Source organism: Dama dama, chromosome 6 (assembly GCF_033118175.1).
Source record: "Dama dama isolate Ldn47 chromosome 6, ASM3311817v1, whole genome shotgun sequence".
Classification (NCBI taxonomy): domain Eukaryota; kingdom Metazoa; phylum Chordata; class Mammalia; order Artiodactyla; family Cervidae; genus Dama; species Dama dama.
Genome location: NC_083686.1, coordinates 47,692,127 through 47,714,619, shown reverse-complemented (window position 1 = coordinate 47,714,619; position 22,493 = coordinate 47,692,127). Strand labels below are relative to the sequence as shown.

At 39.4% G+C, this 22,493-nt stretch overlaps 1 protein-coding gene across 6 annotated transcripts in view; it reads right to left on the bottom strand.

Annotated features, from left to right (window-relative positions):
- The window catches only part of FRYL (FRY like transcription coactivator), a 300,909-nt gene that overhangs the window by 242,080 nt on the left and 36,336 nt on the right, over positions 1–22,493 (bottom strand). For 3 of the 6 annotated variants that reach the window (XM_061146009.1, XM_061146008.1, XM_061146003.1), the window contains exon 1: positions 13,892–14,126. The exons of 1 other annotated variant lie outside the window; for it this stretch is intronic. The gene's annotated coding sequence lies outside the window, so the exon portion shown is untranslated. Of the gene's footprint in view, positions 1–10,062; positions 10,125–13,891; positions 14,127–22,493 lie in introns of those variants that run through there. 2 more of the 6 variants (XM_061146004.1, XM_061146005.1) reach the window with 2 other exon arrangements.

The following is a 22,493-nucleotide window of genomic DNA, read 5'->3' as shown; positions in this document are numbered from 1 at the left end:
TTGACCCCTACATCAACCAGATAGCATCACGGACTCAATGGACATGAATTTGAGCAAACTCTGAGAGACACAGGAGGACAGAGGACCTTGCCCATGGGGTCGCAAAGAGAAGGACACGACTGAGCGACTCAACACCACCACATCAACTAAAATCACAAAATTCTCTCTCCATTCCTTACTTTACACTAGAGATCTCTCTGCATGATTTTGTTTAAAGAGAGGGTTTTTAAACCTCTACAAACCATGCCACATTCCATTTAGGTTTCAGCATATGAGAAGAGGTCATAAGAAACAAGGCTAAAACTATGTGAAAAGGTGACACATTGTATGTGAAAATTGAACAAGTCATGTGTCACTGAATCATCTCGTACCTATTTTAAATGGATTACAGAGTTTAAGGTCATAGATTCTTTCCCAATTTGTACAATTTTAGGCTCTAGGGTTGAACATGTAGATTATTTTTATGACTATTTCAACTATTCAGATAAATTCCCCCAAAGTGTAATATACGGAACTACATATTATCAACAATTTAATATGTCTTGACACATATAAGACATTATTTTTCAGGAAACCATCAGCCATAGGGGAACATATCCTATTTTTTAAAAAAAGGTTACTGGGTTGATATAACTGACGTCCAGGTGTCCCTGCTCATCTAATGATGAATCGTAAGGATGCTCCTCAGGCCTTCCCCGAATACCTGGGTAACAATAATTATCTTTTCACGCACTGAAAAAAGGCTACAGATACATGATGGTGATAGGGAAGTGATATGTGATTGACAGCAGAAACCTTGCTGTTAAATGATTGGCAAATGTCTTAATTGAACTTATACCTCTAGAGCAGCCATTTTTAATCTTTCCTGGGTCATGTCTTCTGTTTTGAGAATCTGAAGAAGCTACGGATTTCTCACTAAAAAAATGCACATGAGCACATATTCAAAACTTTTCATTTAACTTATTTTATTGCATTTTAAATCTACTGCCATTACAGACCATATAAAGTCAGTCTTTGGAAAGATATCTGCAGGTCTCAATTTTTGTTTTATGCCAAAATTTGTTACACCCAGAAATAAAATTCAAAGTATGCAGTAAAACAAACCAAACTTCATAATTATTTCAACAAACAGATACCAAAGTAGTGATGGCTGCTGGAGGTACTGCCTCTGACACCAAAGTACAGTTCTATGAGAAAACCCACCTCTTCTACAGAATTCTCCAGGGAGAGCTGGGGAAAACATAGGTGTAAGAGAGAAAGTTTACGTCCAGACAGTAGAGAGAATACTGACTGAATTTAATGAGTGTTTCCCAAAACAGTAACACTTTATACTTGTACATATTTATAAATACGGGAAGGCATGATTTCAAAACTTGGGAAATAAGATAAATGTAAATATTTGGGGAAAAAAAATCACACCAGACCTCACCAGACGTACTATTTTCCTGCTACTCAGTCATGCAAAAATGTATTAAGTTCAAAGTGGAGTAAATACAACCCTCAGAGAGATTCTCAAGCCAATTAGATAAAAAGAAAATACTAGAAGATATAATGAGCCACCTTCCCAGATGGCTCGGTGAGTAAAGAATCCGCCTGCAGTGCAGGAAATAGAGGATCGCTCCCTGGGTCAGGAAGATCCCCTGGTGAAGGCCATGGCAACGCACTCCAGTATTCTTGCCTGGAGAATCCCATGGACAGAGCAGCCTGGCAGGCTACGGTCCATGGGGTCGCAAAGAGTCACACATAACTGAAGCGACTTAGCACACGTGCAGAAGATATATTACACGTGTGATCTTAAATTTGAAATTTAGTAATATTCAGTGTGTGAGATTGACAATAGTACCCTCTCCTGGCCCTGCGTCACGCTGCTTAGGGCATTTACTCTTCTGGATATGACAGATCTGCCTCACTCGACCTCCCACCTGCCTATGGGCAATTAGAAAGGGAGCTTCTTAGTTGTTTGGGAGGCAAGCACAGTTGTGGAAATATGAGACATATCACAGCATCATCCCAGCATCCATCCCCCAGCTTCTTGGGTAAGGAGAAGCAGGACAGCTGGAACACCAGCAGCAGAGGTTTTTGGGTCTGACCTCCTAACCCTGGGTTGCAGCTCGGGGTCTGTCCAGCAGTTTCCAGAATGTCTGGAGGCAAATATTAACCCAGCTGTGGAAGAGGTGGCTCCAGGTATGGATTCCAGCACAGCTCCTGGCATGCCCTCTGAGCTACCCTGGTGGGTTACCTCTGCACTGATCCCCTAAACCCTGCTGTTAGGTACTTCAACAATTCTGTAAGCACCTAATACATTATATGAAATCTCTTCAGCTTAAAATATCCAGAAAGGCTTCTGTTTGTGATGTTGAGACACACACTTGTTGTTCAGTTGCTCAGTCATGTCTGACTCTTTGCAACCCCACGGACTGCAGCACGCCAGGCTTCCCTGTCCTTCACCATCTCCGAGAGGTTGCTCAAACTCATGTCCATCAAGTCAGCGATACCATACAACCATCTCGTCCTCTGTCATCCCCTTCTCCCCCAGCCTTCTATCTTTCCCAGCATCAGGGTTTTTTCCAATAAGTCAGTTCTTCGCATCAGGTAGTCAAAGTATTGCAGCTTCAGCTTCAGCATCAGTCCTTCCAATGAATATTCAGAGTTGATTTCTTTTAGGTTTGACCAGTTTGATCTCCTTGCAGCCCAACGGACTCTCAAGAGTCTCCTCCAACACCACAGTTGGAAAGCATCACTTCTTCAGTGCTTAGCCTTCTTTATGGTCCAACTCTCACATCCATATATGACAAACGGTAAAACCACAGCTCTGACTATATGGACCTTTGTCAGCAAAGTAACGTCTCTGCTTTTTAAAATGCTGTCTAGATTTGTCACAGCTTTTCATCCAAGGAGTAAGCATCTTTTAATTTCATGGCTGCAGTCACCGTCCGCAGTGATTTTGGAGCCCAAGTAAATAGTCTGTCACTGTTTCTGTTGTTTCCCCATCTATTTGCCATGAAGTGATGGGACCAGATGCTACGATCTTCAGTTTTTGAATGTTGAGTTTTAAGTCAGCTTTTTCACTTTCCTCTTTCACCTTCGTCAAGAGGCTCTGTAGTTCTTCTTTACTTTCTGCCATAAGGGTGGTGTCATCTGAATATCTGAGGTTATTAATATTTCTCCCAGCAATCTTGATTCCAGTTTGTGCTTCATCCAGCCCGGCATTTCACATGATGTACTCTGCATATAAGTTAAATAAGCAGGGTAACAATTACTGCCTTGGAGTACTCCTTTCCCAATTTGGAACCAGTTCATCGTCACATATCCAGTTCTAACTGTTGCTTCTTGACGTGCATACAGGTTTCTCAGGACACTGGTAAGGTGGCCTGGTATTCCCATCTCTTTAAGAATTTTCCACAGTTTGCTGTGATCGACACAGTCAAAGGCTTTAGCATAGTCAACGAAGCAGAAGTAGATGTTTTTCTTGAATTCCTGCAGTTGATAGACATCCCCTCTGGGAGAGGCGGCAGTTTCACACCCTGGAGGGATTGTCTGGGTTGTCCTCACCTGTTCACTCTCATTAGATCACAATCTACCGCAGAGTGCATGGCCCAAGCAAGAATACCTGCAAATCTCAGTAGAATTATGCTATCATTCACAGATGAATTTTTAAATTTTTTATAAAGAAAGGCAGATTAAACATAGTATTAATACAGCAAAATACAAATAAGCAGTAAGAAAATGGGAGAGCTGACAACTGTCTGTTACCAATACCAGTGCTTCATAAAAAAACCAGAAGGTAAAAATGTGATTATCTTGTAAAATGTAAACTATAAAACTTTTAGAAGAAAACAGAAGGGAAAAAAGTCTTTGAGACTTAGGACTAAGTGAAGAGTTCACATATGACACCAAAAGTACAATCATAGAAAGCAACGATTAAATGCACTATATGAAAATTTAAAACTTTCTTGCCTCTTTAAAAAAAAATCCTTGTTAAGAGGATGGTAAGACAATCTGTGGATGGGAAGAAAATCTGTGCCAATCACATACCTAACAAAAGACTTACATCTCGAATATATAAAGAACTCTCAAAACTCAACAGTGAAAAACAAACCACCCAATTTGCTCACTCGGGAACACAATTTGCCCACGAGGGAAAGGCAAACCAAAACTACAATGAGGCATCACTGCACAACTATTAGAATGAGCAAACATTTAAAAACAGTGAAAATAACCAAATTCTGGCAAACACACAGAGAAACTGGATCTTTTGTACACTGCTATTGGGAATATACAGCCACTCTGGAAAGTAGTCTGGCTGTTTCTTGTAAAACACTTACAATGCAACCAAGCAATTACACTCTTGGGCACTTACACCAGAGAAATAAAAACTTAGGTTCACACAGAAAACCTGTATACAAATGTGCACTGTAGCTTTATTCGTCACAGCCAGAAGCTAGAAGTAACTCATGCTCTTCAACAGGTGAAGAGTTAAACTGTGTACTGTGACACATCCATACACTGACCCTACTCAGTACTAAAAAAAAATGAAAAAAAAAGATAAAATAAAATAAAAAAGACAAAAAAAAAAAAAGAAATGAAATACTGATACATATGACAGCTTGGATGGTTCTCTAGGGCGCTGGGCTGGGTGAAAAAAAAAGTTCATCTCAAAAAGTTACATACAGTACAATTCTATTTTAACATTCTCAAAATGACACAATTCAGAGATGGGAACAAATTACCCCTTGCCAATAAATAGGGATGCAGAGGGTTGGAAAAGAGGAGACCTTGAGCTACATGATGGAGTTTCTTGGCAGTGATGGAACAGTACTGTACCTTGATTGAGGTGGTGGTTATACTAGACATGAAATGTTATCAAAGTGCACAGAATTATACACACATACACATGGATGAGTGCACTGAAAACCGTGAAATCTGAATACAACTACTTAACAGTATTGAACTAGTGTCAGTTTCCTGGTTTAATGTTGTTATAAATAAGTGGTGTTATATAAGATGTTACAACTGAGGGACACTGAATGAAGGTTACACAGGAGTCCTTCTATTATTTTCGCAACTTGATGTGAATTTATAATTACTTCAAAATAAATTTTTTTTCAATCATCCTTATTTTTAAAATTACTAATATTTTAGGTAGGATCAAAAATATAGAAACAATATATTTTAAACTGCTCTAAAATTTTTTCATTTTTATCTCATTGTTTTTGGTAATGTCTTACTATGTACATAATATTACAATATATAGTTTTCAACAGACATACACATACTGGAAATGCAGACACATTTTTTTATGCTGTTGGAGTAAGACATAAAAGTTTCACAGACTTCAGTGACAGAAGTTAGAATAATCTAAGACCGTCTATTCCATTTTTTTTACTTGGGCAAGCATATGTTAGAACACATGGGTTTGAGAATCAAAAAGAACTCAGTTTGTAACCATATAAACAAGTCACAATCTCATCCTCATTTGTGAAATATAGAAGTTGTATTAGATCATTCCCAAGGACAGTCTAGCTCTAAAAACACTATGACTCCATGAGTTCTACAATAGGAAAAAGTGAAACAACCATAAAGAAATGTATGACTAAAAGTCTAACCAGTATTTATTGAAACTATTACTATGGATTCAGTATTGCCAGGAACATTAAATAAAGACATAGCCTAAGTCATCATCAACACAAACACAGAAAAGTGCATCTACAAAGATAATTTTAGCTCAAAGAAAACAGATTACCAAAAAATCCTGTTTAAATATATATAGATAACAGGTACATGTGACTATTTTACATGCAATCCCACAGTTGTTTAAAGCCTCTAATTCCTGCCCATGGAATTACATTAGGTTCTGAATTGCAGCAAATAATAAACCAATGCATACAGATCTCCTGGGGCACAAGTTTGCAGGTTGGTATATCACAAGAAATAGACTATCAAGACATCCAGAAAAGAATTACTTTCCATCCACTTAATTATTCTCCATCTACTTGAATTAGACTTAATAAGATGGAATTTTAAGACATTCATTATTCAGGGGAAGTTAAACATCTACAAGGTGATTATACCACCCTGTTATACCACCTTCTGCCATGCAAAAATACCACCTACCTGAAACAGAGGCCAAAACCAGGAAAGAAGTCAACAGTCTTCTAAGCAGTAAAAACACAACAAGGTCCTACCACTAAAGCTCCACGCAGAGCACGTTCTTTGGTTTCTCACCCAGAACTGTATCTATCATTTTTATCCACCATTCAACAAGTAGCTATGGGTTCTATTTTCCTATTGCATGGAAAATACCAAATTAGAAAGATGAGTTAACTACTGCAGGTGGGTGTAATGAGAGCAAACAAAAAGATACAGTTAACAGTAAAATAATAAGCAAATCTACCCCTCAAACCAGACATGATTTAGGAAGGAATAGTTTCACCAATGAACAAAAATATGGTGATCTGTATATTGCTGACTGAGGAGATTAATGACTGGAGATTCTACAAATACATCATTAAGAGTTCACTGACACCCAAGACATATGAATGGAACCACCAAAGTAGTACTGTTTTTTTAAACAGTATTATAGACAGCATTATCCATCTTAACTTTTTCTAATGGAGAAGAAAATTGAAAACCACATTTAAATTATCTTCCCAGCATTCTTTAGTACTGAACTAAGTTACATCACATCTAATGTTACCATGAAATAGAGACATACCAAAACAAAAGAGGACAAAACACAACAAGGAATCCTGAGAAGTTGAAATATCATGTTGAAATTCATGAAGGCAACAAGGCATACCTGTGAATGCGTTACAACCTAAAAAACAAAACTGCACTGCAGGAAATGAACAAACTAGTATCCTGTCTTCAATTCCCAGATAGTCTTTAAAAAAAAAACACCACCATCACTTCAACCTCTCTGAAGTATGGTTGTTCTAAAATACAATGTATCTCACAACCGCTGTTACCCAACAGCAAGATTTACTTGGTAAAAACTGTATGTTGACACTTCCTAGAAAGATCAAGAACGCAGTGGCATCAAAGTGTCTTAGGTTTGATTAAAAATGGTCATTCAAAATACCCTTTAAAAAAAAATGACCAGAAGTCTGTAAAAGTACAATCAAAGGAGAATGACAGAAAATTTTCAAAAAATAAACTACATCCTTTTACTTTAAAAGATAGTACATATAAAGTACTTATCACATTACTTATTAAGTACTCAATAAATGTGGCTACTACTATTATTAACAAGCTGGAAAATAAGGACTGGGAGCTGATGAAAACATCTGTGATCATAGTGATCAGGCAACCAATAAATACTTACTAAGTGCCTACAAGGTCTCCAGCAGGGCAATGCAAGTTCATCACAAGCAACTGACACAGCAAGTTTATTTATCTCTGATCAAATAAATGACAAGTTGCACAATACCTTCTAAGCCAGTAAGGTAAACATCATACTACATTCTGCAATGACTAGAACTTAACCAAGTACTTTCAACTTCTTTCAAAGCAGTCTTTTATTTAAGTACAGTATGCAGAACTCAAGGAATAAATTATTCACTTGTAGAGAGTCACCAAATGATTACATGAATATTTTTAAAAAGCATCACCAAAATGAGTGGGGTTTTTTTTTCCTTTCAAAATGAATCTTGTGATTTTTATAGGGGGAAAGAAACAAAATGCTCTCCAGGTTTAGGTCGAATAAGGATTTAGATAAATTTCCTCTTAAGGAAAATCTTTCTAAACTTGGAGCACCCTCTCTACTCCTAGGATTTATAAATATTACAGGGACAGATTTATATAAGAATACACATTAATTACAATGTTATCTTTCATTTATATTAAATATCAGAACAGCTAATGTATAGAGATGGAATGGAGATTAGCCGTTGCCTGGGGCTGAGGAGTTCTAAAACTGGTTGTGATAGAAGTGCATGACTCCAGAATACACTAAAAACCACTAACTTATACAATCTAAATAGGTGAATTGTACAGTATGTAAATTATACCTCAAGCTGTTATTTTAAATTTTTAACTCTTTTCAAAACTCAACAAATCACACTTGCTGCATTACGAAGTCCATGGGATGTATCCTCCGTCTACCTCTCTCTTACCTAGCTGACTCCAATCACTGACAGTCCTACAAGGCCACTTTCTTAACCAATTCTTTCTCCACAAATACAAAGATCAAGCAATAGAACAGGTTTGCAAGGGAAGGAGGCAGTCCATTTTGTAAAAGCAAGAAATACTTCACACTGTATTTTAATACAAGTGATTTTTCAAAACAATTATTTTCATGCCATACAAAAAAAAAATACTGATAAAGATATCTATTGTAGCATTATGAGTTTAAGATCATCGCATCTGGTCCCATCACCTCACGGCAAATAGATGGGGAAACAGTGGAAAACGGTGACAGACTTTATTTTGGGGGGGCTCCAAAATCACTGCAGATGATGACTGCAGCTATGAAATTAAAAGACACTTACTCCTTGGAAGGAAAGTTATGACCAACCTAGACAGCATATGAAAAAGCAGAGACATTACTTTGCCAGCAAAGGTCTATCTAGTCAAAGCTATGGTTTTTCCAGTAGTCATGTATGGATGTGAGAATTGGACTATAAAGAAAGCTGAGCACTGAAGAATTGATGCTTTTGAACTGTGGTGTTGGAGAAGACTCTTGAGAGTCCCTTAAACTGAAAGGGGATCCAACCTTTCCATCCTAAAGGAAATCAGTCCTGAATATTCATTGGAAGGACTGATGCTGAAGCTGAAACTCCAATACTTTGGCCACCTGATGCAAAGAACTGACTCATTGGAAAAGACCCTGATGCTGGGAAAGATTGAGGGCAGGAGAAGAAGGGGACAAGAGGATGAGATGGTTGGATGGCATCACCAACTCAATGGACCTGAGTCTGAGTAAACTCTGGGAGTTGGTGATGGACAGGGAGGCCTGGCGTGCTGCAGTCCATGGGGTCGCAAAGAGTCGGACACGACTGAGCGACTGAACTGTTGAGTTTTAAAGAATGTGTTACTTACTACTCTATCAGCAAACTAGGAATCACCTACTAGGATAGAGATGTAGTATCATTTTGGGGTCTATGAAATGTATGATCCCTGGAGAGTATAAGGAAAGATACATCAACATTTGCATAATTTCACAAGTATTCTGCCTCATGGCAATAACAGTGTTTGAAATTAAAAAAAAAAAAAAAATTTAGAACTCATATATTTATTTTCACAGGCTCCATGGATCCCCACCCACCTCCTACAGAATACCAGGTCTATCTGCTAGGATACTTTTAAAGAAACTATACAAAATGATAAACACGGCTGAATAACACACCTAAGAATGCACTTTGTGCATGCTATTTTTCATCCACATGTACCACTCTGTCTATTTAAGGATCCTACTCAGAGGAACTCATGGTGAAGACAAATTTCATCATCCTGTCCTCAGTGCCTACATGGTACACAGATTAAGGAGCAGTTCTCAATAAAAACTTGCTGAATAAAAAGAGATTTCTTGCCTGATTAGCCCTACTGGCTGCTTGCAGCTGGGCTTTCTATTTAGGAACTTTTGGAAAATATTTTTCCTTTCTGGGCTGGCTTAAAGAAGCACCCAGAACAACAGAATCTTATCATCCTCTTCATCAGCCTAAGATGTAGCTCCCTTTTTACAATGAGCAACAATAAGAACCGATCAGGAACAAATGCCTTCCTGCATTCCTTCTGGGGCTACTACAGAGCAATTTTTAAGTCTCTCTAGAGATGAGAAGAATCAAGAAATGAGAAGAAATTGGGCTTACGGTATGTACTCCAAAAACATTTTAGGGTAAAGACACTTAAAATGTTCAGGGACACATATTTTGACCATTTTTTAAATGATTGTGATTCTTATGGTCTATAATCATAGACTTTGTTTTGAACACAAAAATACTGGTGGAAGCCTTGTTTCTTAAGAACAGGTAAAAATAAATATAATTACCGAAGCTGAAGAAATTAATAATAATCATTTCATTATATAAAATAAAAAATAAATAAGTGTATAAAATTGATTACCTTTCTCCATTCCAGTAAACGTAACTCACTAAAATTTTCAAGTAAGACAGCTTAAGGCATTCCTATTTGAAAGTAATAAAAAAAAGAAGGGGAAAAAACTGGAATTAAAAGCCAAACCATACCATGATCAATAGCTATAATGTGATGAAGGCAATTTCATGGGGGATATTTAGTTTCTAAATTACACATTTTTTTCATAACAATATTTTACAATGAGCATGTGAAACTGGTGATAAGGAAAAAAACTGGTTTTTCCTTTAAACACACATATACACTTTCCCCAAATAAAACAACATGAAATTTTTTTTTATGGTTTTACAGAAGCTTTGGGGCTAATAAAACTGCTCAAGCACTTTAGACAATAGTAAAAGGGGCTGGGATGGGAGTGGGGAGGGAGAGTTCCAACTTTTGTTAATGCTTTTTACCAAAGTTCAAATCTAATGAAGAAATACACATATAAGCAAAGCATGGCTTGAGCTGAAAAGGACTTTACAGGAGCAAGAGAAAAGAGCCATCTCTTGGGATTAGAACAAGAGAGCTTGCAGACAAGGTAACATGAGCTGGGTTAGAGGGATGATCCCACTGATGAAGTAACAATAACTGAAATTCAGAGTACATGCTCTGCCCCCCAACCAATATTTTACATAATAAAAATAGTTCAAGTAGTGAACATACACCCCAAACATACTTTATTTTTTATTTTTTAAAAATATAAGATTTGCTACACAAAACAATGAAAACTTTCCTACATCACCTAAGTTTTTAACAATTCCACCATTGCTTTACCATTTTGGCATGAATCCTGTGTCCCTGTTACTATTCACCTGTTACTGCAATGAGATACACATTATCTTTTCCCAATGGAGGATAATTTTGCATCTTCCCCATTAATCTCCATAACTTTGAGAGTAATGATTGTCATCCATTTCTACTTTATGTTTCCATAATACTCCTCAAATAAATGGATACTCAACAGATGTTGACAGATTAAACCTAGTTCTAATAATTGGGACAACAAACAATCACCATCACGACAGATGTCTGCGGATCAAAACAACTAAGTCACACTTTCGTACACAGAACAAAAAGCAACTAGATTAATATATCTTCCCCTAGACACTAAACCAACTGCTGGTCTTTGGTGTAACTTGTTCAGAAAGGTGTTTTTTTTTTTTTTTTTTTTTAAATAAGCCTCTCAAGCAGCCTTTACAGAATACTATCTTTTTCTGTCACGAAGACCTAAGTCAACAAAACCATTTACTGGGCACTAGAAATGTATTAGGTGACAGAGTGAATCTGCACAGAAATAGAGGACAGTTCTAGGTCCCAGGGATCTCAAGGGACACTTCACAATTCAAGAAAAGCCTTGGCAATGTGTATATTTAAGACAATGTGTTTAAAACAATGTGAAAAGCACACAGGAAAAATATGTTCTCCAGGAAACACAACCTAGATATTTCAAAGGTAATTCTGAGTGCTTTCTTCATATGTAATCTTTTAAAAGTTCTGGAATTCTCTCCTTTATTGTTTAAATAAGCTGGTAAGTGAACAAAAATAGAATTTTGGAAACTTGCTTTAATCTTCTACTTTCTATTATGAGATGGAAAGGAAGATTATGCTAGCAAGCTTGCCTGACATACTTATCAAAGGAAAGGAGAAGAAAGGGGAGCATTATGTATACAATGCCAGATACCATCAAGATTACTAGGAAAGATCATGTGTTTTTATGTCTACACTTCCAAAATTCTATAGGAAGAGTAAAGCATCTCTCAAACATTATTCTCTGAAATTGACTTTTAGTTTCCCAAGTATAGTTTCTCTGTTGTTATTGCTGAGCCTGTGAATTTATGTTATAATGCTTCACACCACTCATAAAGTTACTACAGTTAATGAACACTTCGGAAAGTTGTTATATTGCTTAAACACACACACACACACACACACACACACACACACACACACACACACCAATCACTGGGCCAGAGGTTCCAATAAATTCAGTTTTCTAAAGAAGCAGTTTTACAAAATAACTCAGAATGGAAGAAAAGACAGGATGGAATGCTATCTTTGATAATGAGTAGCCAAAAAGAGACTACATAATAACACACCCACCGCAACTTTGTTTATAGGCTTGTAACTTGCACATGCAAGTACTCTACAAAGTACTGCACAAGAAGAAACTGTCAAAAATGAACGCTCATGAAAATATTCCTTTTCTAAATTAGGTTTCTAACAAGGATGTACTGTTTCTAAATGTAACTTCTTTAGCAAGTATGTGTATGTGTATTAGTCGCTCAGTCGTGTCCGATTCTTGGCGACCTCATGGACTGGAGCCTATCAGGCTCCTCTATCCGTGGAATTCTCCAGGCAAGAATACTGGAGTGGGTTGCCATTCCCTTCTCCAGGGATTGACAAGTATAGAAGAGCACTAATGCTTAAGATGGAGGGGGAAATTTTTTCTTACGTTTATCAATAGTACAAGCTGCTGTTACTAACTATAATCTCTATGGGTTCAGTAGCAGAAACTAACTTCACGGAAGGTATCTGCTCGGCAAAATAGTTTAACTTCATTTCTATCAAAATTCTATTTTTTCCGCCTAATCCTATAGACCCTAGCAATCTGAAGTTTCTTGTTTTGTTTTGCAATGTCTCTTTCTCCTTCTACAAGAATCTCCGCCAGTCAGTCGAGGTTAACACTTTCCACAGTTCAAAGGTGAAGGCAAATTCTCTCTACAAAGAGCTCTTGCTCCTCGTCAGCACCCCTCCCTTTTTTTTTTTTTTTTCTTTCAAATTATCTTGACCTAAGAGAGGTTAAAGCTCCCTTACAATGCAAATCCACAAAAGAAACTATTTTAGGTGCCAGGAATGAAACTGGGATGGGAGGGAAAGTCCGACAGTGATCAAGAACCACTTCGTCCTAGAAGTGAGCCTTTCCAAAACGCAGTAAACGATGTTCTGCCCAAAGAACCTGCCGCCCGGAAGCCATAACTTCCATCAATAGGCAAAGAAAAGTTACAAAGAAGAGCTCAGCACCCAAGCAGCCTGCGCGGGTGCGGAGACTGGAGAGCTGCAAAGATGCTCCCTGGCCCCGACGGGCGGCGGCTGCGGGGTCGGTGAGGCAGACTCCGGCTCAAGCAGGCACCGACTCTGGGGGTGCGCCGCCGGCCCGGAGCAGCGCGAGCACGACGCCCGCATCCGCACCCCTCCCCACGACCGCGAGCAGTGGGCGGAGAGACCAGAGCAAAGGAAAAGCAGGACAATGCTGGGCCCGGCTGGCGACTCTGCACTCTCCTCGGTCCCCAGCGCCCCTTCGCGCCCGGGGTCGCCAGCTGCCGCGCTAAGTTTGCTTCCCAGCCCTGCCTTCACGGCCAGGGCGGCAGAGCGGTGGCCGCCGACCTCCCTCCGCCTCGCCGCCTTCCTCCCCGCGGGGCGGCTCCCGCGAGTCCGCGAGGGCGCGGCGCGCGCGAGCAGAATTGGGCGCGCGAGGGGAAGGGGGCGCGCAAGGAACCAGCGCGCGCACCGGCAGCCCGGCGCGCGGGGGAGCCAAGCGCGCGGCGCTCCCCGAGGACCAGCTGCCGCTCCGGCGAGTTTTCGGTTGAGACGGGGGCTGCGGCGCGGCTTACTGTCCGTTACGGGTCTTGGCCCGGGCGGCGCAGCTTCCAGCCATCCTGGCCCGCCTACCGTCTCGGCCCCCATCAGAACGCAGGCGAGGGCCAACGACCTCGTCTCCCGCCGGGGTTGTGGCCGCCGGCCGGCGGGCATCCAGGCGCCCGCCTCTGGAGCTGGAAGAGAAAGTGAAATGAAGCGCCTTTCCCCAGGCAACACCTACCCGTCCCCAGTCCAAGTGCAGCTGCCTCGCTCCTCAGGCGCCGCCGGTCCCCGCCCTCGGGCCCCGGGCTCCGTTCTCTTGACAATGGCGCGTCCCCTTTAAGGAATAATCCGATCGGAACCGATCTGTGGTTAAACCTCCCTCCGACTCCAGATTTTAACCGGATCTCTCTCTCTCTCTCTCCCCAAGAGCCCGACGGGCGCCCGGCGGTGCTGCGAGCTCTTCCCACCTCTTCCCCGCCCCGCCCACTCCCTGGTCTTCCTGATTGGCGAGAAACACTACAACAGGAACAGCAGTTCTCACGCCCCACTGGCCAGTGCAGCCGCCGCTCAGAGTTACCCCCGCCTTCACCCCGCCCCTTTTCCTGGGTTGGTCCTACCTCCAATCATTCTCTGTCTTCTACTCTGTCGTTGCTTTGGAGAACTGGCAGTCAAGGCTTACCTTCCCGCCTCCGGAAAGCGAACTTTATTTTTATTGGTAAAAGGACATCTTCCTGTGCAGCTGATTGGACAAGGAAGGAGTTAGTCTGCACGCCCCTTACCTATTATTGCTCTCTCTCCACGGGTTTGAGAAACACGACCGCAAAGTCCTCCTCCCCACTTTGCCTAGTTCAAAGCGCCTTTCCCATTAAATGTTGGTAAGGGTCGTAGACAGACTCATAGTCTGTATTGGGGAAAGACGGAAAGGGAGAGAAGAAAATTTCAAAATCTCCTGATGATTAATATATCAGGGAACTGGAGCTGGGATCCAGCGGAATCTCATTCTTCGGTCTACTGAATGGAGTGGTTAGAATGAGGAAGAATACCTGCACTTCTAGTACTCACTCTTGAGATGTAACCAACAAGTTTTAACTCACTGTCCACTCTACTCCTACTGTTGATCGCACTGGCATTTTGCTACCCCAAAGAGCTTTAATAAAGGTATCTGAAAACCTAGAGCTGCCCTTGTTTGTTCCACAATCGTTCGTTTAAATCGCTTCTATTTAAAGCTCCGTTTAATTCATGTCCTCTGTTGTTATCTCGGGTTTTTCACGAGATCTAAGTTACTCTTCTGAAAAGATTGAATAGATGCCTAGCCACCGTGCCATCCTCCAAACTTGAAGAAGTCCTTACCTCTTGCTAGAACTGTGTAGGGGGAGCCTGAATTGAGCCCAGTTTGGCACCAGAAGGTTATTCCTTGAGAGAACTGGGGGAGTCTGGCACCAGAAGGTTAACCCTGCAGCAAAACCTCACGCATGGAAAGAGGAGGAATTCTTCGGCAGCCTGGTAAGGTCTGTATTAGGAGCTCCCCAGTTTCCCATGGGAACTGTAAGAACCGGAAGGGTTGTACCTACTAAGATTCGGTACTCAAGTGCTTTGGTACCTATCTATGAATGCTAGGGGGAAATAGTTAAATGTCTGCCTCCCTTTGCCAATGAACTTAGAGAGACTTTAGACCTCAGGATGTTTAGTGTATTTGCAGTGAGAGCCCAGCGGAAACAAGCGGTGCCAAGAAAGTGGCAGCGCTTGGCAGTACCCCCGAAAGGGATTTAGGACCAGAAAGAGGGAGATAAACAGCAGTAGTAGATATGAATTTTCGGAGAGTTCAGGGGGGAAATCTCCTGGAAATACCCTAAATATGGAAGAGTGAGAAAAGGGAAACGTTGTGGGTGGTTTAGGTGTTTCTATTAGGGGCAAGAGACAAGGAAATAACCTGGATTATATTTATATGGCCTTCACAGGTATTTTTTAAAAATCAAGATCCAGGTTAAGTTTTCAAGTTCTTTGTAAATCTCTTGCTTTATGAGGCCAAGAATATTTTGTTACAATAGCACATTGGGCTCATAACTCCAGAAAGCAGTCTACAGTAACCTCTGGATTCTTTTCTTTATACCTAACCAACCATGTTGAGATCATCACCTAACAAATGTAATTTATATTGTTTTTTCTCTATTTCACACTTGCCCACAATTTATTTATTACTGTTTTAGCCTATACACCCAGACTACTGGTAATAATACTGGTATTGGTATTTTACACTGAGGAAGAATTTAGAAAATCTACAAGCCTGCATATGCAGGTCATTCTTAAGAATGTTCTGTGTTATTGAACACAGCTCCAAGTCTAACCCCGGAGAAACTGACAATTTGCCCTTTTCCCTTCAGAGAGACTTTATATTTCCTACATTTGTTTCCCATCTCTAAGCCAGATCCCCATTCTTCAAAAAGAAATATTCCGGACTTCCCTGGTGGTCCAGTGGTTAAGATTCCACCTGTCAATGCAGGGGACACAGATTCTGTCTTTGGTCTGGGGAAATTCCACAGCCGAGGAGCAACAAAGTCCTTCTGCCACAACTATTGAGCCCACAGTGCTGCAGCTACTGAAGCCTGCGCGCCTAGAGCCTGTACTTGGCAACAAAGGAAGCCGTCGCAATGAGAAGCCCCCACACCACAACTGGCAAGTAGCCCCCTATTGCAGCAACTAGAGAAAGCCCGTGTGCAGCAACAAAGGCCCACCACAGCCATAAAAAATATTCCCCCAATTTATGCCAGTATGACCAAAGCTTTTCAGCATCCTTGTATATAGATCTTTGTTAAAAACTTTCATAGGGATATCCTGGTGACTCAGTCAGTAAAGAGACTTCCCGCAATGTGGGAGACCAGGGTTCAGTCCCTGGGTCAGGAAGATCCCCTGGAGAAGGAAATGGCAACCCATTCCAGTATTCTTGCCTCGAGAACTCCATGGACAAAAGAGCCTGGTGGGCTACAGTCCATGGTGTGACAAAGAGTCAGACGTGGTGAAGTTTTAGAAAGGTGAAATTTCACACATTATGATCTCTTATTCTCCCTTTGTTTATATATAAAGGTAAGCCATATCAAAGAACTACCAGTTAAGCCAGTAATTTAGTTTCCTCAGAAAAGTTATGTTACCATGTGTATTGCAAATTCTTTTCAGTTCACCAACATTCATATAGGAATTATTATGTGTTCAGTAAACAATAGGGGGAATTGATGAATGTATCTCCATTCTCCAAAGAGTATAATGAATTTCCAAACTCTATCTGTAAGTGGCACAATTTTATCCCTCTCCCAGCATGTAGGTGGATACCATCTATTAATCAGTGATTTTCCATACTAAAATTAAGAAAAAACCTAGTCACTAAAAGCTGTCCACCAAAATCTCTTTCCCCAGCCCTTTATTAGTATTAACAAGAATAAGACAAATTAAAACAAAATCTGTTCATAGTAATTTGTTTTATAAAGAAACTTCAAAAAATATTTCCTGGATCTCTATAGAGGAGGAAGTCCTATACATTCTATACTTCAATGTCTTCTTTTATAAAATGAGAACTAATATTCATTTAGAAGATCACTGAAAGATCTTCAGTTATCAGTAAAAGATTCAATTATGTTCAGTACTTGCTGTTCAGTATGGTACTGAGGCAGGAAAAAAAATGATACTAATATATTTTCTAAAAGACTTCCAGTACTCTCCTACTTAAAACCCTTTAAAGATTCTCCAAGCACATATTGAATACAGTCAAAGCATCTCACCAAAACATACAAGTCTCTTATAATCTGACTGCAGACTACCTCTCAGGTTTCTTCTCTGGCTACTCCTTCATTTGACACTTGAAATGGCTGCTCTTTAGATATCAATGATCATGATTTTTCAAGCCTCAGTGCTTTGTGGCATGAGGTTTCCTTTGTGTGGAATAGCCTTCCCGTCCATGCTTACCTGGCAGACTCTTGCATCTGTCCATCAAAACCTAAAAGAAGCCTTACCTGTTTCATGAAGCCGCCTCTGATTTTACCTGCTCCCTGCTTTAATTATTTTTATACCATATATATATATATATATATATATATATAATTTTGATTATAGGTATCACACTAAAGGGGCTTCCCTGGTAGCTCAGCTGGTAAAGAATTCATCTGCAATGTGGAAGCTGCTGCTGCTGCTAAGTCACTTCAGTCGTGTCCAGCTCTGTGCGACCCCATAGACGGCAGCCCACCAAGCTCCCCGTCCCTGGGATTCTCCAGGCAAGAACACTGGAGTGGGTTGCCTTTGCCTTCTCCAGTAATGTGGAAGACCCCAGTTCAATTCCTGAGTCAGGAAGATCCCTTGGAGAAGGGATAGGCTACCCACTCTAGTATTCTTGCCTGGAGAGTTCCAAGGACAGAGGAGCCTGGCGGTTGCAGTCCATGGGGTCACAAAGAGTCAAAGGCGGCTGAGTGACCTGGCCCAGCACAGCACATCACACTAAAGACAGAATTTAAAATGTTTCTATTTCTGCCTCTTGCACTGATCTGGTTTGTTTTCAACAAGCAAAGGCCATACATACACACCTTTGCATCAGCATCATTTAGAATAATGCCCCACATAACTGAAGGCTTTTAATAAATGCATGTCAAATTGAATGAACAAGGCTGAGACAAAAAGGTTAACCTACAATGCGAAAATCTAATTAACCAGAGCACTATTTTAGGAGTATTTTAATTATTTAATATTTTATTGTAAATCTATCTTATCATAGATTTATGTATATCTTATTTATTTTTGCACTTAGTCTAGATCATAGGTTCCCAGACTTTTTTATTTCATGACCAATAAAATTTGCAAGGAATTTTTGAGAACTGATATAGGTTTAACAACTTTTTTATTTCAGAAAGTAGTGGTATAAAAATAAATATAATAAATCATCTTCCTATTCTCCCCATTATTTCATAAAATAAGAATATTTTAAAAACCAAAATTGGGAAGGTTACCTCATAAAACAAGAAAATCTGAAAACCAAAAATTGATTAGAGAGAGTTATAACTTCAGAATGAAAGTTCTTTGAATAAATTTGACATTATAAAGAACTTGTACAAACTTCTAATTGAGTCTAAAAAACTCATTGCATTTCACAGTACTTGATCCATTTTCATCCATTTTAAAAGATGGCTTAGAAATTAGAATATTCCTAAGATTTTCTTTTCCCTCCATAACGTTTATGGGGAAGAGGAAAAACTATTTGACTTTTTGTTAATTTTCACTCTACCCATGAATAAATATTAGAGCATCATAACTAATAGACTTGCTAGCTTCCTGTGAGAATTTTTGTACAAAAACTCTTATTGTTTATGGGAGGCCCTTGCAAAATGCTTCCTGAATTCTTTTTTGCATCTGCCAGATCTTACGGAGTTTCCCTCCTTTCATTTTGGAAACTTACCACTCTTTGAAAACCATTGTTCAGTCTTTAGAATGCTGCCCCTTTTTGTCAAAGTGTCAAACAATAAAAATTCAAGTGCTCTTTTATAAAAAATTTTACCCATATAATACATATATTTTCTGAGTTTCCAAAAATGTAGGTTAAGTGTCCAATAATCGTCAATGAATATCATAGTATCTATCCTGTATCACAATTATCATAATGATGATATAAGCTATATTAAAGCACATGGAGAAATGTTTGTTAGAGTAATTCAAATATATATATTTAAATATATTTATTTATTTATATATAAAAGTGCTCTTTAAAATTGTGCAACCCAGTTGGATATAAATTATTTATGATAGGATAGCTCATAATGGCTAAGCATCTTGTAGAAGAAATCTGATGCCATGGTAAAGGTCTGGAAATGCCACCTCCTAAACTGACTCAAACAGTTGATTTCTTGTTTCATGGAATATGTGATTAATGTATCACCTTCCATTAATAAAACATTATATTCATTTTGCATTCAAATTCTATACCTATTTTAGATCACTTAGGAGCTTTATAATTGAGATATTTTATCAGTAAGATCTTAATTTTTTCCAAAATATTTTACTGCTGGTATATTAGTATTTTACCATTTTTCTTTCCCTTTATCATTACAAGGGGACTTCCATTCTAAATAGATTCCTTGTGTAAAAATGTGAATTTAAAGAAGAGAATTTAAAGAACTCAGAGAATTTTTAGAATATTATTCAAATGAGTTCTATTTCTACTCAGAAACAACTTCTCAGAAGTAAAAGGCATAATGTAAAAAAGATGCCAAGGGAATTCCCTGGATGTTCAGTGGTTAGGACTCCGCGCGTTCACTGCCAAGATCCCTGTTCAGTCCCTAGTATGAGAACCAAGGTCCCACAAGCCACGCAGTGCAGACAAAAAAAAAAAAAAGACACTTATATTCTGTACAATCTTCTTTATCTATTCAATCACTAAAAATATCTTTAAATTCAGTAGCCAAGAGCATAAACAGTGGTTACTTTTCAGATTAGATTTTTATATTAAATTATATAAAGGAATGAACAGTTCACCTGTCCCTGTTGGGATGGTCATCCAGTACTATGGTGAAATCACTTGGCAACTATCTTAAAACCTCATTAGATTTTAACACATATTTTAAAGTGTTGCTCTGATAAGTATGAATTTGTAACTGGAAGGGAATATAGTCACTTTATGAGAAAACAGAAAACATTTTTTAATCCATTCCCAGTTTATGAGTTGAAGGAATATTGATGGGAAAATGTAGGCACTGTATTTAAATTCATTACTACCACCTATCAACTTATTTTCTCATTTGGGAAAGGAATTAATAATTTATCTAGAAAACTGGGAAATTGTGGGTTGGAGGGAAACAGTTATGCCATCATACCACTGGCAAAGGAGTTTACCATATGACTGACTGCCTTGGGGGTTCTGTCTGTTGACAGAAAAGCAGAAAAAAACAAAGGACAAAGGAAAGTCTCTTTAAATAATCCTTCCCACTAAGCAAAATAAATAGATCACTTGTTTCAGCCAACAGAAGCAAACTGTTAACAATTGAGAAAAGCCACCTGCAGGTGCTTATGAACACAAAGTGCCCCAGAGCCCCAAATTACTATTGTTTAAAAGGGTTAGCAAACTTTTTCTGTAAAGGGCCAGACAGTAAATATTTTTGGCTTTGCAGGCTATATGGGCTCTGTCACAACTACTCAACTCTTCCTGTAGCACAAAAGTGGCCACAGAGAATACATAAACGAATATGCAGAGCTATGTTTCAATAAAACTTTATTTATGGACACTGAAATGGAATTTTATTCAATTTTCATCTATCAAGGTGTATCATTCTCCTTATTTTGTCCCAATCACTTAAAAATATAAAAACCATTCTTGGCTTGCTAGCCATGCAAAAAGAGGTATTGGGCTAGATCTGTCTATGGGCAGTGGTACTGACCTCTTGTCTAACATAATCCTAATTCATTTAAAAGAATTTTGAGGGGGGTTGAGTACCTAGTATGTGGATTTCCCAAGTCGCTCAGTGGTTAACAGTCGGCCTGCCAAAGGAGTTTACTGGGTGACTCAGGTTCAATTCCTGGGTCGCGAAGATGCCGGGGAGAAGGGAATGGCAACCCACTTCGGTATTCTTGCCTGGGAAATCCCATGGACAGAGGAACCTGGCAGGTTACAGTCCATGGGGTCCCAAAGAGTTGGACACGACTTAGCAACAAAACAGCACCAGCAGCAACAACCTAGTACGCGTTCAGTACTATGCTAGGCCCCGGGACTATAACGGCTAACCAGATAGGCTTATCCCTGTCCTCATGGGGCTTATGATATAGTAACCACACAAAGACATAGTTAGAAACTGTAATTAGTGGGTATGAAAGAAGAGTACAAAGTGCTCCAAACTGTGGCTTGTAATCTAGACTAGGAGGTCAGAGAAGACTTTACTTTCAACAAGGACTGGAAAATCAGTATGAACTGACATAGTGAAGTGCAGGGGGGTGGGGGTGGGGGGAGAAAGAAAATATTTCAGGCAGAAGGCATTGCATACAGGGAACCTTAATGGCATTGAAAAATCTGTCTGCCTGGAAAATACAAAATGAAAGGAATTAAGTTGGAGAAATAGAAGTTAAACAATGAGTTAATAAGGAGTTAAATTTGAGAAATAGGTAAAAGAAAAAGCATTCAAGCCTAGCAAGTCTTTCTTCAAAGTCCTAGAAAACCTTCAAAGCTTTACGTCAAAGCCATACATGGTCAGATTTTTGTTTTTCAAAGATCACGCATTACAGTGTGGACAACATTAACGAGGGGAAACCATAATGACTGCAACAGCCAGAGGTTTCTAGACCCTAGACTCCATGCCCTAGAGGCAGTCATAAGTATTTTACCTAGTAAAGTAGTAATAGCCAGTATGTTCTGAATATTTTACATGTACATAGGTCCCCTACATATAAACCTTCAAGTTGCAAACTTTCAAAGACGCAAACATGTGTTTACATGTCCAATCATATAAGTTAGTTCACGTTTCTGGCATCGATTGCTACGTGTGAGCACCCTCTATAAGTGGTCATGCTTTTGTGTACCTTACAGTACTGTATAGAACACAATACTACAGCATCTTTATTTCAAGCTAAATCTAAAAGATGATGCTGTGAAAGTGCTGCACTCAGTATGCCAGCAAATTTGGAAAACTCAGCAGTGGCCACAGGGCTGGAAAAGGTCAGTTTTCATTCCAATCCCAAATCTGTAAGAGGACGACTTCACTGAATTCCTTACTGTGGAACACAATGGGCTTACTAATGAAGACATGTTGGAATTGGAGGCCCAGAGAAAGGATGAAGAGAGACAAGAAGAAGAAGTAACTGAAGAACAGAAGAGATTCATGATG